The sequence below is a fragment of the Psammomys obesus genome, unplaced genomic scaffold (assembly GCF_907164565.1).
Source record: "Psammomys obesus unplaced genomic scaffold, mPsaObe1.curated_primary_1811, whole genome shotgun sequence".
Lineage (NCBI taxonomy): Eukaryota > Metazoa > Chordata > Mammalia > Rodentia > Muridae > Psammomys > Psammomys obesus.
The window spans coordinates 36,338,584-36,354,412 of NW_026596040.1; the positions used below are offsets into that span (position 1 = coordinate 36,338,584).

Consider the following 15,829-nt stretch of genomic DNA (forward strand, 5'->3'; position numbering starts at 1 on the left):
TTCCGGCCCAGCCCAGCTAGCTGACAGAAGCAGAAACCAGCAGAGGTTTAGACCAACTGAGGCACCTGGAAAGGAACTACTGGCAGGCTCCAGTGTGCTCCAGGTTACTGGCTTTGTGGAGCTGTCACTCATGCTGGGGTAGGCTTTGCTGATCCCAAATTGGACTTTAGTGGCATCTGTACTTCTGTCTGTTATAGTTACCCTCTCTGGAGCTAGCGGAGTATGTTATGTCTCTCTAGAAAAAAAGTTTTTGTCATTTGACAACAGCTGACATCTTGCTTTGGGCCCAGGGAGACAGGCTCCAGCTTCTGACACTGAAAGCTGAGAGATGAACTCCTGTTGTTGAAGTCACTCAGTTTTTGGAAATTTGTAACAATAATGATACAGTCCCCAGAGAAGTAGCAACAAAAGCTGCAGGAGCAATGAAGAAAGCAGTCTAGTTAGAGCAGGGCGGCCACATGGGGACCTAAGAGACTCCTGGCTTCCATTGCAGGGCTGTGTGGTGCAGGCTATAGCTGAAAGAACCTCAAAGTTGGCACAAGACACCCACGACCAAGTTCTCAGAGCAAAGGAGATTATTTTGTTCCAGAGGGACAAAAGGCAGGGAATAGCAGACAAGGAGAAGGGGAAAAGGAACAGGGTAGAAGAAGGGGGAAGAATATTTGCTCCATAGGGACAAAGGTCTGCCTCTGGATAGAGAGGAGATAGATGTGGTCCATAGGCAAATGGCAGTTTATAAAAATAGAAGGGGAAACCCTGAGTTAAGATGAGGTGGTTAATTTTGATTGGGCATGTTAATTAAGTGAGCCAAACAGAGCTTTTGATTGCTGGACTTCAATACTTTGATAGCTGGACTTTGGTTGTTGGCCACAGCGGGAGGAAGTGGCCAAATAAGGGAATAGACTTGGGTGGCTAGCTTTAGAAATATAATCTAACAGTTTTTAGCAAGGCAGAAAGAATGAGGGAAGGACAGTGTTTGCCACGCTCAGGCCTGTTAGAGCCCCTTCAGTAAGCGCTGTGTGCCCAGACCATTGGACCGTTGCATTAGTCCACATAGAGAAGCAACTGTGCCAGGTGCTTGCTGGGTGCCACGACACAGTTGGCTCTGGGGCAGTCTTTTCTGTCTCTTTATAACTGACTCTAGGGTGCCGGGACTGTGTCCCCACCATAGTCTCAGCTGGCATTTCGAGATGCTTTGTCATCTTGAGCCCTATGGACTAGACCTCATTCCCCAACTGAAAAGCCCCCTGGGATGGAGACCTTGCCCCCAGAAAAGCTTGGCTTGCCTCGCTCTATACTCAGCCCAGGCATCATCGCATCCACATTCTACGGTGTCTTAGAGTTTCTGCTCTGTCTCCTGTGTGACCCACCTTCTCTCATGAGAGCACTGTGGCTACAGGTAGAGGCCTGCTTTGTTCATCTGTTACCAGCCTGTCATCTCAGCAAGGACTCACTGATGCCATTAAATGGAAAAACAAATGTAGCTGCTAGTGTTTGCACAGCTGACGCTAGACAGGGGTTAGGAGGAATGAAAGAGAACCAACAAGGAAGATGGAGCTCTGAGCTTTGGTTCCTAGCCGTCAAGAGAACATTTGTTGTTTCCCACTGTGTCCTTTGCCAGTGACCACTGTACATTGGGAAATTATTTCCTCCATGAGTCCTTTCTCTCCTGGTTTGTGTAGCAGAGAAGTGTCACTAAGCTACCCACAGACACTTCTCAGGCCTGCGTGCCACCTGTTTCCAATGCCACTCAAGGGTCCCTCACTCCTCTACACTCACCTGTGTCCTGGCCATTTCTCACCAGTTAGACTTCCTCTATCTCTTACTTTGTGTGTCAGAATAGAGGCTGCAGTGGACATAGCCAGGTGACGTGTGATTTCTAGAAACTGGACATACCTGAGGGCTAATCCTTCCAGCACCATCTCCAGGTGACAGGCAGTGGTTTCATGCAGCATGGCTGCATCCTTGGGAACAAAGCAGCCAGGTAGCCATGTCTGTGCCTGCTGAGGTAGTGTGCCCTTCGGGGAAGCATAGACTTTGGAATGAGCAGATGGTTCCCATCCACACTTTCCATTGACAGGCTCTGTGACCTTTGGTCAATTACTCTCTAGAGCATCTGCAAAAATGGGATCTGGACCAGGACCTAGGGTGACCCAGGGATGGGTGTGTCTGGGACTGAGTTATAATCTGGGCCTGCCTTCCAGTCTGGCCCCAGTGCTGAGATCAGCCCTGGGCTAAATATTCCTCTACTCCCACGGGAATGTAGGCAGCAAAGCAGAGCTAGGTACAGTTGGGGGCAGGGCTATTTTTCATGGCTGCTTGAACTTATCCCCCAAGACTCCTGGCTCCTGGTATTAGTCTGTGGCAAAGTTTGTACTCTTTTATAGTCCTGGCTCATTTTGGTGCTACTGTGCTACTCACAGGCCAGGGAGGCAGGGCTGTGGGCTGGCAGAGGCTGCCATATCTTCATGCCAACCCTCTTGGTGGGTGGAGGCTTGATCCAGCCAGGCTGGGGCCTTTCAGTTTTCCTATTCCTTCTCCATCCCTGTGGTCTGTCACTTTGTACCCTCTGTCCTGCTCCTTGTGTTCTTGCTGTTGACTTTATCTTTTTCATCTCAAAGTGATTTCTGTTTTGTCCCTAGAACCTTCTTTTTTTATGGGGGTGGGACTGGTCTTTCCACAGATGCCACTAGCATCACAGAACACAGTCTGCCTACACACAGGCAAACTGGAACTCTAATGCTGCTCACACCCCCAAGTTCCTTGCAGGCTGTATCACTGGGCAGGAAGTTTGGGTATCTGGGGATGGCACAGGAGAGAGTTGTTGACACAGTGGTTGGCTGGAGCAGGAAAGAGAAGAGGTTGCTGGTTATATGACATGCAAAACCATAGCAGTGGAAGGTGGCTTGTCTCTGAATGGAAGGAGCAGAGACTTCCAAAGATGGCTGCTTCAGCACCTACAGGGGGCGGGGGGTATATGTCTAAGCACTGCTCTATTCAGTGGCCCAGGGCCTAGACAGAAGCCTGTCTGCCTTGGGACCTCTGAAGGCTTTTTGGGGAGACAGGAACAAGAAACCCCCTTGTAGGAACTGAGGCTTCTCTCTCCTGTGGGAAGCCATTCACAAGGGTAGAATGAAATTGGGGGCTGGCTTGCATGAGTTGGGGCGAGCTAACTAACTGTGGCCTTACTTTCTTGACTGGCCTCATGGTGAGGTCTGCTCCTCTGATGGTCTCTAACCAGCTGGTGACACTAAGGATGTGCCTGTTCAGGCAGAGGGTCAAGAGGGAGGCACCGTGCTCATCCGGAGCAGTGTGCTGGCAACCGTTCTCATGCAGCGCATAGCCACAGGCATCAAAGCAGGGAAAGCGTCCGACAGTGTAAAAGCCGCATGCTTTGCTCCCATGCACGCCCTCCCTACTCTTGCTCAAGACCTGGTTGCCCACTCTGGAGTTGCACATTAAATAAGAGGTGGGTAGCTGCTTTAGGCAGTCGTGGCCAGACTGGTGGCATGATGGCTGGGATGCTGGCTTCAATGGGAAGACAGAGGAGGGAAAAGCCAGAGCGTTGCAGACTGTGCCTGACACAGTGAGAGGGGACTGGAAGACGTTCATGGTCTCGGCCCCCGAAGAGCTTTGCAGAACAAGAGCTGGAAGGATGTACGAGAGTGAATTTTACATCACACATTTCTTCCCTAAAAAAGGAAAAGAAGCCTGTAAGTGTTTAAAAACATACTTTGTACAGTAAGATTAAAATAAAATACACTTTCTTACTTGAGAGAATGATGTTTCGTTGTCTCAAAAAAAAAATACCACTTTTCTGTCTATAGTGTTGGCATCAAGGTGAGAAGCAGTGAGGACTGAGAGATTGCATTTCCAGTTTCACAGATGGGGCAGCAGCGCTTCCAAGAGAGAAGGTGACTTGCTCCACATTCTACAGCCCAGCAGCAGCAGAGCCCGGGTCCTGAGCTTGGCAGCACTGTGGCACAAAATGGGTCTGGGGAATTGACAGCAGCCTGGGTTCAAGCATTGTGCATTGCAGTACAGAACAGAGGTGGGACCTTCCCCAGCTCCTGCCAGGTCAGCGCCAAGATCTAAATGGGACCCCAGGGAGCCTGAAATATCTATCCAGAGACAAGTTAAGATTCAGCACCAATGAGATGTCAGTCAGGGTGCTGCTGAGGAGCCAGGAAAGCTACCCTAGGGACTACTTCAGGTAGGGATTTGAGAGTAGTGCAAACAGCCTGATATGTAACAGAGACTAGAACGTCCTCCACCAGAATATTGTGTGACTGCTGTTCTAGAAAAGCCCAATTTCAGGCTTGCCTGGAACTATTCTGAAAGGCAGCAAGGATATCTGGAGCAGGCAACAAAGAGGAAAATGCCAGGTACTCCTGTAATCTCCCAGGAGCCGGCTCCCACACTCTGGTTTTTGCTTTCTGTTTTTTGCAAGAGGGGCTGAGAAGGTTGCAAAGCCAGCCTGCCCAGCGGGTCTGCGACAGCTTCTCACCCAGTGTCTCTCCACACACTTCCTATTTTTACTCTTAATAGCCACGCTCAGGGTTACCAAGGTCTCCCTGTTGCTATAGTGAGAGGTGATGGCGCCAGCCTTCCAAAGCGCTGGACTCTTGGCTCCGAGGGAAAACGCAACCCGGGTTGCTGTATTTTGAGGTTTGACTGAGAAGATTTAATGCTCTGTATTCCAGCCTTTGCAACAATGGCAGCTTGTGCTAAAAAATACATAAAACCTCAATAACAAAGAATAATGGGCAGTTCTGGGGAGTGGGCATCTGAGAATATATGGAAGATAAATTTTAAAATTACAAAGATGATAAAACTTTGGAAAAATATAGAAAATGACAAATAAATGAAAACAGACGTTGCTAACACAGTCTCCAGGGCTCCTGCTGATAGACCCATCATCAGTGTTCCCGCACAAGCCAGTGCTGAAGGCAGGACAGCCCTGCCAGCACGTGGGGAAAGTGTTCTGGGTGGCTGTGTCCTGTAGAGCCCTGTGCACAGGCCAGGTAACATCAGGTAACTCCACCCTCCTGCTCTTCTTCCCCAGTGTCTCTCGAACTCACATGGTCACCACTGACCCCTATTGTCTGAATATGCTCCTCCTCTCCTGTGGGTGACTGGCCTTCTTGGTCCCTGTTTCCCCACACTAACATGGTCCTTGCTAATCAAAGGACAGTCTCAGGCCAGCGGAGTGGCATGGCTGTCCCCAGGGAGATTATTAGAAATGTACACTGCCAGCTCACCTGGCTGTTCTCGTCAGCATCTGTGTTTGTATTAGGGCTCAGAGTCTGCGGATCAGTGATCTCAAGTCTGCGTCCTGCTGAGCTCCAGGGTAGGAGGCACAAGCCAGGTGCACAAGCTGCTGAGCAGAGAGAGGGAGTGAAGAGGCCAGTGAGATGTTTATAAGAGTGGAGGAGTGGGGGAAATTCTATAAGCTAAATCTATAGAATATACAAGCATGACAACTGGAGCCAAGATAGTTGCTCAGGGCAGAGTGCGGGTTTCAGTAACAACAGCCCCCACTGCCTTTCACTCCCTTCTTAGAGATGAAGATGCTGAAGCACAGGAAGGTCTATGGGCTTTCTCAGGATCACACAGCTCATTGTTGGTAGGGCTAGCAAACAAACCTGATTCCATAGTCTGGGCTATATCTCAGGGTGGTTAAAAGTACAGAGCTCCAGCTGAGCGGCAGGGTGAAGAGGCTGGTTTGCCATAGTTACTGATAGCCCAAGTCAGGGTTCAAACTCAGAATGCTTTTAGGTACCAAATTGATAGTCTTTCCACCTTGCACACTTCATCAGCAAGGCGGGAAGTTGGCCTGCATGCTCAGAACAGTCTCTCCCTTCACAGTGACCCCTCATTCCACCACCCACCCCACCCTAGTGCACTTAAAGACAATTTCCTTCATCTTTCACAGTAGGAAGATACAAGGGGCAGATAGCACTTTTCAAATCAGGAAACGATAAAGCAATAAATCCAACTGCTCCCCTCTGCAGCAGGCGACCAGGCCCAGAGAACTCAGGTCCCTCCTGAGGCCATGCCCTCGATCCACTGCTCCCTACAGGATGCTGGGCACTTTGTCTCTGGTGGCTGGAATGCCTGGGCAGCCTGCACCGTGTTGCTGGCTTGCTAAACCGGCATTAGCTCTTCAGAAGGCTTGAGCGGGAAGACACAGCTCCTCCCGTGGTGTAGAATGAAATATGTGCTTGTTGGTAAAGACCCAAGCCATGCAGAAGTGTGTCCTGAGACGCTTGAGACAGGCAGTCTTCCTCGGGGACTTTCCTTGTCCCACTTCCCAAGGATAGCCACTTAACATGGCTCCCTCCAATGGCGCCTTCATTTTCCTGCCAGCCTTTGGGTTGTGCAGGATCCCCGCCACAGCAAGGCTATTTTTAACAGGCATCCTAGGCTTCAGGGGGTTGAGGAGAGGGGCAGAAAAAAGATTCCATTTGTATATTTTTAATCCATGCACATTTGAGAAGACAGCAGCGTTCCCATGCTGCTGCAGGGGTTGTGAGCAATTGATCAGGCTCTGGACGCTGGGTGCTGGGTAATCCCTTTTCTTCCCCTGACGAGGCTGTAGGGCTTCCAGGGGCTGGGGCTGTGCTTCTCACCGCCTGGCAGGCTCCTGATCCCACTGCCCCCAGCTCTCTCCTCTCTCTCAAACTGCCTGGAGAATCCTGGCAGGGTCTCCTGGGCCAAGGAGGTCTGGGAACCTGACTCTCAGTGCCAAGCTGCTCATATTTAGAAATGTCTGCAGCCAGACTTTGGCGCCTGTCCGACATGGGCCCCGGGCAGGGGGTGCACTCTCGAGTGCTGCCTCCAAGCAGGCAGATTCCCTATGTGAATATCAACACAGCCCGGTTTTGTGGAGTTGCTGTGGGAACCTGCACCCCTTGGACACAAAGGGGTGTGTGCAGGTGGACGGCGGATCACAGTGATGTCACAAGGCATGGGCTGGCCACGTGGTGGGAAAGCAGTTCTAGCTCACCGTCCACCTTCTGCACCCCTTCCCCGGGTACCCAGGGCATGTCCCTGTCTGGGGGGCTCTTTCTGACTTTCAGGGGGCCATGCCATGTCCCTGTCTTGCCATCCCCTTTTCTGCTCTGAGCTCCCTAATCTGTGGGACAAGACTGAGGTTGCCTGCGCCAGGCCTTTTCCTTTTCCTCTCTGTGAAGGGATGGGTCCTCGGTGTCTCTTATGGCATTGGTGCAAAGTGGCTAGAGGGGCTGTCATCCCCTATGCAAAGCCGCCTTGAAGCGCCTCCTGCTCTTCATGTCAGTGCATGGCGATGGATGACTTCAATTCACATTCACACTTTACATAGTAGCCCTCTCAGGTGACAGACACTTTGCCGCAGCCTCCCAAGCACTCTCTTTTTAGATTGTTCCTTTAGGGGAAGCCATTCTGGCGCACTCACTTGTACCTCTGCTGTTTAATGCACCAGTAGGGGCGGGCCCTGCGACTGCCCTGTGGAGGCCTCCAGACCTGAGAGGTGCAGCAGTGGGGGCTGGGATAGGAGAGCCCCGCCCCTCTCTACAGTGCCCCGCCCCTCTACACTGTGCCCCGCCCCTCTACAGCTCTGCTCTGGGGCCTTAGGGCCTGGCTCTTCAAATTCTTAGTGGAGAAGAGGCTGTGTTTCTGTAGCCCCACCTCTTGAGAGGATCTAAATGCTTCAAGAAGACTTCTGCCTCCTAATGCCCCTCTGCTCTCCCGGCAGGCAGAGCTCCGAAAAGGGTCAGGAAGACCGAGGAGACACTTTCTCTGCATCTCCAGCCATCCACCTGCCACAACTGAATAAATAAATAAAGTGATGAAGGGGACAGACAGGGAGCTCAGCCTCTGCAAGCACACCCCAAATTCAGATGAAGGGCAATCTAAGACAGTAGTTCAGAGGGCTCAGGGAGCCCTCAGGACAAGCCCCACCTCCCCCACTTACAAAAGATAAAAATTAAAAATTAAAAAAAAAAAAACAACAAACTGACCCTCTGTCAGAGGAAGTGGGGAGGCTGCCTCTGCCTCAAAGCCAGTTATAGACCTCTGAGGCCAGAGGTTGGTGAGATCTGGAGCAGAGCACAAGGCTGCCCTAGGTATCTTGCCCTTGGGAAAATGGCCTTTTCGTACAGTTGGGGGCGGACATTGCAGTTTGTCTTTGAGGGTTAATTGTTTGGCTGACAGCACAGGTAATTAGGAATGAGAGTCCCGGAGCGAGGTGACAGCACCATCCGCTAGGAATATGTTTCAGCCCCACCCCACCGGAGGGCCAGGACGTGCTGGTCATATATACACATACCCCCATGCCCAGAGATATGGGTGTCCCACCATTTCCCATCAGTCCAGTACCAGATGATCCAGGTGACTGTGTCACTGGTGGGCCATGATAATGGCCTGCTTCGTAAGGGCAGCTCCTTCCCTTCCCCCACTGCACCTGCATACACATGGGGCTGTCTTAGCAAGTACCACTAATACAGGGGGAGGGGCCCTGATTTCTGTTCCTCCTTATAGTCTAATATGCTGTGCCTGGTCTTCTGCTGGCTGGAGGCAGGCGCAGGGAGCTGCACAAGCTATATGAGGCCATTGATGTTTGGGGCCATCTTGCTGCCTTGTTCAGGATCTGCCACCACCCTGGCTAGCCACCCTTGGACCTGTGCTGCTTGCTCTGGAGTCAGGCTAGCCCTGGCTACCATGGCCAAGGAAGAATGACCTAGGTGGAAGTCCTGGGTGTTGGTAGTAGTAGCTGCTTCAGAATCAAGCTGGGAAGCCTTTGTCCAGAGTGGGGCACTTTCTTCACAGGGGCAGAATCCTGAGGGATTATCCTCCTCCCTTTCAGTTCTCAGGAATAGATCGCATAGGTAAGAAAGCATATGGAGTGGATGTGTGCCTTTCAAAGGGAATAACAGCATCTATCTTGCCCTCTAAAGCCACTCTGTGCTGCTTGTTGCTCCTTGAAGAAGGTTCTCAAGGGCAGAGCTGTGGGCCAGGTATCTCAGAGGTTGGTAGTTATTAGCATTTAATTGCAGCCAGTTCTCTTTGGGCCCAAGATGCTGCTGTTGCCTCAGTATCTCTCCAGCTACTGTTCTCTGCTTCACACTCCTCACCCTCCTGCTTACTCCTCCTAGACTTTCATTTGGAGAAGAGAGCAAAAGCTTGATTGTCTTTCCTGCTCCCTAATAAGGCATGTGGCCACTGTTCACACTTGCTTTACTTTCATTCAGCCATCATCCTCTGGAGGTCATTATACACATGGCAGATCATCATCCTCACCTTGCTTCATTCGTCCACTGAGGCCAGAGGGAAGAGTGTGTGTTGTTTGGCTCCATCACTATCTGCACCCGGTGCACAATGCTTTCTCTTCCTGAAGTGTTGGGCACCTGGGCCATTTTCTCCATTTACAGTGCCTTCTCAGCAGCCGGCCCACTGAGGTCAAGAGGGCCCCTAGTGGACCTCAGCCATGTGGGCAGCAGAGCTGGTGTCCAGGCCTGGTGAGAGGGACAGGGCTGCAGGCTGTGTGGTCCCAGGGTCCAAGCAGGTGGCACAGCCTCCTTGCAGAATAAAAGCCATAGTTTTGGCCCTAAAATATCGGGGTTCAGTAGGACCAGTGTCTTTGTCCCTTGCCATAAGGAGTTCTACCCCCCCCTTGCTTCTTCCTTTAAGGTAAAGGGCTGGAAATACATTCATCATGGGGCCACAGGTAGGGTGGTCTTCTTGGAGCTCCTGAAGTCTTGTCCCAGGATTTGGTGGGAAGCATTAGGAGTGTCCTGTTCTCTGCACCTCCCATTGGCGAAGGGAGTGCATCCATTTCCCTTCTCTTCCAGAACACTGGGACAGCTCAGGGGTCCTGTTGAAGGGTCTGACTGAAGCCTGAGTGACAGCTAGCAGGTGGATACCTGATTGGAATGGGAGTCTTTGAAGTAGACAGAATGAAGTATTCAGAGCTAAGACATCAGGAATAATGAATGTGTGTATGCGCACATGTGTGTGTGTGTGTGTGTGTGTGTGTGTGTACATCATTTGCTGATCCTGTGGTCAGAGCACTGTCAGTGGGAACCCTACATGCTATAGGCTCCAGGCACCATGGGATCTAATAATAAGGAACAATAAGAGGCCAAGTAGAAGACTCCAGAACAGTTCACACCTGGACCTGTCTGTCTGGACCTAGTTGTGATAGAGACCGCTGTTCTACTTTCTACTTACAGGTCCCCTCTGAGGCAGCTGGAGCTCAAGTCTCCCATCTTGAGGATTTGGCCAGCCAGAAGAGGAAGGGAGGATGGCATGGGGCTTACCCAGGCCTGAGCAGTGAGCCCAAGCTTTTTGGACCTGGAGCACCGACTGGGAGGCTGCGCCGCTGGAGTGACTCAGGAAGAATTGATGCTCTGGCCCCCAGCGACATGTTCATGGTGTAATGACAGGTAATGAACCCGAAGCTCGGCTATCCTTTAGCAATGCTATGGCAGGTAGGGGAATATATCAGTTTGTATTCGGCATATAGTGTCAGACTCGAGAAGATAACTGTGCAAACAAAGCACACAGAGCCTGATAAGATGATAGATGGACACCTTAGAGTTATTTGTCTTCAGCCATGTGCTTGTTGAAGCCAGGTACTGGAAGATTTAGCATCAGCTGAACTCACTTCCTCTGCCTTGTGGGAAGGCCTGGCGCCTTGGCTATGCATGCAGCATATCTTATTTGAGGGATGTAGAGTACAAATCAAGAAGTCACTATTGTCATGAGCTCCTGCAGGAAGTGGGGTGGGGGTTTTTTTCAGTGAGGAAATTGAGGTAAGAAAGGGCAAAGGAGCTCTTTTATACCTGTGATGCCTGAAAGGTAGATGGGGCTTTGTACCATGGGACCACCTCAGGTTCGGTTCACATGCCCAGAGTTTTGGTGCTGCTTGGTGTTGCTCATAGAAAATAGAAAAGTGGACTGTGCCCATTCCTTCCTTCAGGGCTACCTGTACTAGAGGGGGAAGACGGAATGCACCAGGAGGTCGTTTGTAGGGAGGTGGAGGGGACATGCAGAGTCTCCCAGATTCTGTGGATCGAGCAATTAATCCCAGGACTTAGCCAAGGGTGGAAACATCAGGCAGATCCCTAGGGCCTAGAAGGCATGGACCCCTGAGACTAGAAGGACAAGGGCCAGACAGGGCTGGAAATACCACAACAGAACTAGTTGTCTGGTCTTTACCACATATGACATGAGGGTGGCACTCTGGTAGCCTCCTCCACGGGGAACAAAGAAGGCTGAGACAGAAGCAAAAATAGCTTGAAGTCTTGGGAAATGACCCCAGGGCAAGGGAGAAAGGCCAATGGTTAGCAGCAGGAGACCCAAGAGGGTGTGGCAAATTCCATCTAGCTCAGGCTAGGGTTGAGGTCTTGGTCAGAGCCAAGGGCTGGGGAGGAGCAGAGTATTAGGACTTCTGGGTGGTCTTGCTTTAAATCAACTAGAAAGAATAAGTTAAAGAAATTTAGCAAGCTAAGCCCCTCTCTAGGAAATGGATAGGCTACAGGCTACAGGCCACAGGTGGGGGTGTCAGTGGGCTCCTACCTACTGGAAAGAATAGAAAGGAAAGGAGCTTGAGTACTTGGAGTGGTGGGAACTGGCTATGCCTTGGGGTTGGGGAGGCAGCTCCTTGGGTTCTGGGTTAAACATGACTCTGAACTACTAGTCCTGAGCATCATGGTCCATGGTTCTGCTTGTGGTGGAGCAGCTGATCAACACATTTCTGCCTGGGCTAGGGTCTGGCTAGGGCTGACCCTGCGAAGGGTGTGGGAGAAAAGATGAGGCTGAGTGGAGGCAGCAAAGGTCCTGCCCTGCAGGGATGGGCCAGGATTCTCTTAGTGTGTGTTTTCAGGGACCACAGCTGCACCATGCTGATTAACCAGTATTTACCAAGCGCTTATTATATTAGTTGCTTTTCAGTCATGGAGATCAAATGACTGACAGAAACAGCTTAAGATAGGAAGGATTTTTTCTGGCTCACGGTTTGAGGGGGATGCAGTTCATCATGGCAGGATGGCATTGTGGCACCAACAGCTGCTTGTTATCTGTGCGAACCAGGAAGCAGAGGGTGCAGGCTGGAACCAGAGCTAGGCTATAAACCACAAACCCTGCCACTATGGCCTTACATTCATCCGACAGCTTGGGTGTCATCTCTCAAAGGTCCTATAGTCTCACAAAAACAGTACCTCCAGCTGGGGACCAAGTCTTCAAATGTTTGAGCCTATGGAGGATACTAAACACTCATCCATAATACCTCTCATGTTATGAGCACTGAAGCCAGAGCTCCAGAGAGCAAGGCATGTGTCTTGAGTAGGGTTTCTATTGCTGTGATACACCACCATGACCAAAAGCAACACAGGGAAGAAAGGATTTATTTCGTTTACAGTCTATCATCTAGGGAAGTCAGGGCAGGAAGTCAAAGCAGCAACCTGGAGGCAGGAGCTGATACAGAGGCCATGGAAGAATGTTGCTCACTGGCCTGCTCCTCTTCGCTTTCCTAGCCTGTCTTGTATAACTTCCAGGATCACAGGCCCAGAGGTGGCATCACCCACTTCAATCACTAATTTGAAAAATGCCGCACAGGCTTGCCTGCATGTCAGTCTGCTGGGGGCATTTTCTCATTTGAGGCTCCCTCTTCCCAAATGACTCTAGCAGTGTCAGTTAGGTTGACACTGTGGCTTCATATGGGGCCGAGGTGATAGCACAGAACCAGATCCAGGCCTTAGGTGTCTCAAGACACTATCTTCAAATGAGTAAAACTCGGTCTTACACAGGTGGCTCAGGAGAACTAAATGAAATGGAGCATGCAAAATACTTACCTGAGCATCTGGCACTATAGTAAGTGATTGGCACACTGAATTATTTCATTACTGGGCTCTTATGGGGTAGAGATGGGGCTTGGAGAAAGTTCACTCTACCAGAGGCTTCTGGTAGAGGACAGATTTACAAACCTGGCCATCAGAGGTGCTCTGGCTGCAGGAATGGGGGTCAAGGGGTGCCTAGCACTCAGAATTGCTAACCACACCTTGAGTGTTGAGGCAGAAGCTGGGCTGAGAAAAACAGGAGCCAGGAGAGGCATGGGAATTTGGAGAAATGATGAACAGACAGAACATTCTCAGGATTCTTGGAGAGTCTGCCTCCTTACATCCCATATCAGTGTTGGGGAAGGGGGGAAAGGAGAAGAGGGAAGGGGGAGATGGGGAGGGTCACAGAAGCCCAGTTAAGTCTGGAGACTGGGATCAGTTACAGGTATAAGCCATGATAGTCACTTTAAATTTGTTAGTAGCCATATTGAAAAAGGGAAAAATTAGCCAGTGTAATTGATTTTAACAGTGTGTTTCATTTAGCTCAGTATAGACCACTGTAACTTCAGCAGGTGATCAGCACACAGTTACCAAGGAGATGTGTTCTTCCTCCCACAGAGCCTTTGACATACTGGGTGTATTTTATACTTAATTGCCCATCTCAGTTAGGACAGGCCACATTTCAAGAACTCAGTGGCCTGCCCTATGTGTCTGGTGGCAACTGGATCTCCCAAGATGGTTTTAGAATCTAGAAGCGCTTTCCAAGGAGCAACTGGAGGCTAGGTGGATCCAGAACCAAACAGTAACAGAATTTGCTACTGTGTAACTTTCTACAAAAGGTCTACAGTGTCTCTAGAGAAATTTGTACAAGAAGTGGCCTCACTGTGTAGCAGAAGATGACCTTAAACTCCTGATCCTCCTGCCTCCACCTCCTAGGTCCTAAGATTCCAGGAGTGAGCTACCCTGCCTGGCTGCAAGAGATATCTCAAGTCACCTGTTAGCAATGGAGGCTTGTGTTCTCTGGAGCCAAGGTGGTTTCTGGCTCTCCAGATTGTTGACTCAAGTCTCTGCTACTTGTGAGTTTGAGACTGATTTCAGGCAGTTTCTGAAATACTCTGAAGCGGCCAGAGCGTCATTGAGCATGGAACTAACGATTTCTATTATGCTGGGTGACCATGAAGACTAAATAAAATGGCGAGTGATTGCTGTGTGACACTTGGTGTCAAGAAATAATTCTTTTTTATTTTTGTTAATCAAATGGAAACAAATCTGCGCTCCTTCACGGAACGAAGTTGGCAGACTTCCTAAGCAGACATTTCTGCAGTTCTGTCTCTGCCCTTCTGGTGCATGAGAACCTTGGGCTTTGCAACTTAGGAAAACGGGAGGGTAGCCAGCCCTCAGCCCATGGGGAAGCTTCAGACCCTGGTGGCTATCTGGAGGCAGCCTGTGTCCATCCTCCCTAGGGTGTCACCATCGCCAATGGTCACCCAATACAAGTGAAGGCTATCGCCAGTCTGGGGTCCAAGCAATCCTGCTGTGTTTGGGTCCCACCCAGCGATCTGTCCGTGACAGCTGCCCTTCAGCCCTTACTTACTCTCCTGACTTCAGCCTCGGCCTTTGAAACAGTCCTATCATACCCCCGGCCCCCACAGCCAGAAAGATGCAGCTCCCCAGGATAAGAAAGCCCATATTTCATTGTCAAAAACCGTGGCTGCTCTGTCTGGGAAAGGGGGACAGGGCACCCTTATTCTGTGACTGCCACCGGCAGTTGCCCCTGGCACCCAGCAATAGCAGAAAGCAGTAATTGCTGTGTCTTTATTAACACAGTGTCCTACCTGTGTCACTGCAACTCTGCAAGGTCAAGCGCCCCTCTGCTCAGGCTCCGTCCAAAGAATGCATTAAAGAATTTTTGCCTTCTGTTTTTTTTTTTTCTCTCCCTGAGACTCACACGGGCCCCTGTGTAAGGAAGGCTTTTGTAGAAATCACAGGTGTTTATGAGACGCTGGGGTCCTCCAAGGGCTGTCTGGCCTGAGAGTGGAGCTGAGATTTCTGCCTTGATTCCATGTCCCTGATTTCAAGAAGGCATCTCTTTTCTCACCTTCTGTTCTCGGGTTGTGCTCCGGGCAGTGTCCTCTCAGTGGAGTGTTCCTATCAGGTGCTCCTCCTCCAGGCTGAGATTCTCTCAAGGAATTCCTCCGCTCTGGAGGACGGAGAGTCATGTGTGTTACTGGTGATGGCAAGTGTCCATGACTTCTTTATTTTCCCAGCCTGCTAGGTGGCCTCTCTACCCAGGTTATTCTGGTTGTTCACAACCTGTTCTTCTGTACAGAGTGAGGCTGTGGGCCTGAGAGAGCCCTGTCTCTCTAGTGCGGCCCTGGGGAAGACTGGAGCCTGAGGGAAGGGGACACCATGAAGTGTCCTGCATGGTGTAGAGGAAACAGAATCAGGAGACACAGGTAGGCATAGTGAAAAGTTGCTGGGCATGGGCCATGCAAGAACAAGGGTAAAGCCTAAATCAAATGGAAACTTCCCAGGCCCCTGGCCCTGAGCTTCGCTCTCCAGGTTGAGCACTCTGGACCATGTGTAGTGGAGTGAGGGGCCTCTGATGTTCGCTGTGGTGGCATCTGTGTTCCTTTAGAACAGAGGGCTCCACTGCATCCCAGCAGGCGCCTGCTTCCTGCTGGGTCTGATGGGTCCTAAGCCTTTGAGATGCTCTGAGTCTTAAAAGACTCCTCTAAAACCCATGACATTGTGGCTTGCCATCTATTTCAGAAGGTGGTATGCACATTCGGGTGGCAGTGTGTGAGGGGCGGTGTCCTGTCACAAAATTCAGCATACCAGACAAGAGTGTCGCTCTGGCTCTTCTCAGGTTGCTGTGTGGCCCTGTGTGGATCTCTGAGCTCCCCCCACAGCACCCCTCACCATTAATAAATGCGAGGAAGTATGGGCAGTGTGATTCCACCCCGTGTCGAGCCACATCTTGAAAGAAAGAGGCCTGGTGGTGGGTC

General features: G+C 50.7%; 1 protein-coding gene across 2 annotated transcripts in view; it reads left to right on the forward strand.

Moving 5' to 3' along the window:
* Zbtb7c (zinc finger and BTB domain containing 7C) overlaps positions 1–15,829 on the forward strand; it is a 316,543-nt gene that overhangs the window by 61,835 nt on the left and 238,879 nt on the right. For both annotated transcript variants that reach the window (XM_055622899.1, XM_055622900.1), the window contains exon 2: positions 10,215–10,427. The gene's annotated coding sequence lies outside the window, so the exon portion shown is untranslated. The remainder of the gene's footprint in view (positions 1–10,214; positions 10,428–15,829) is intronic.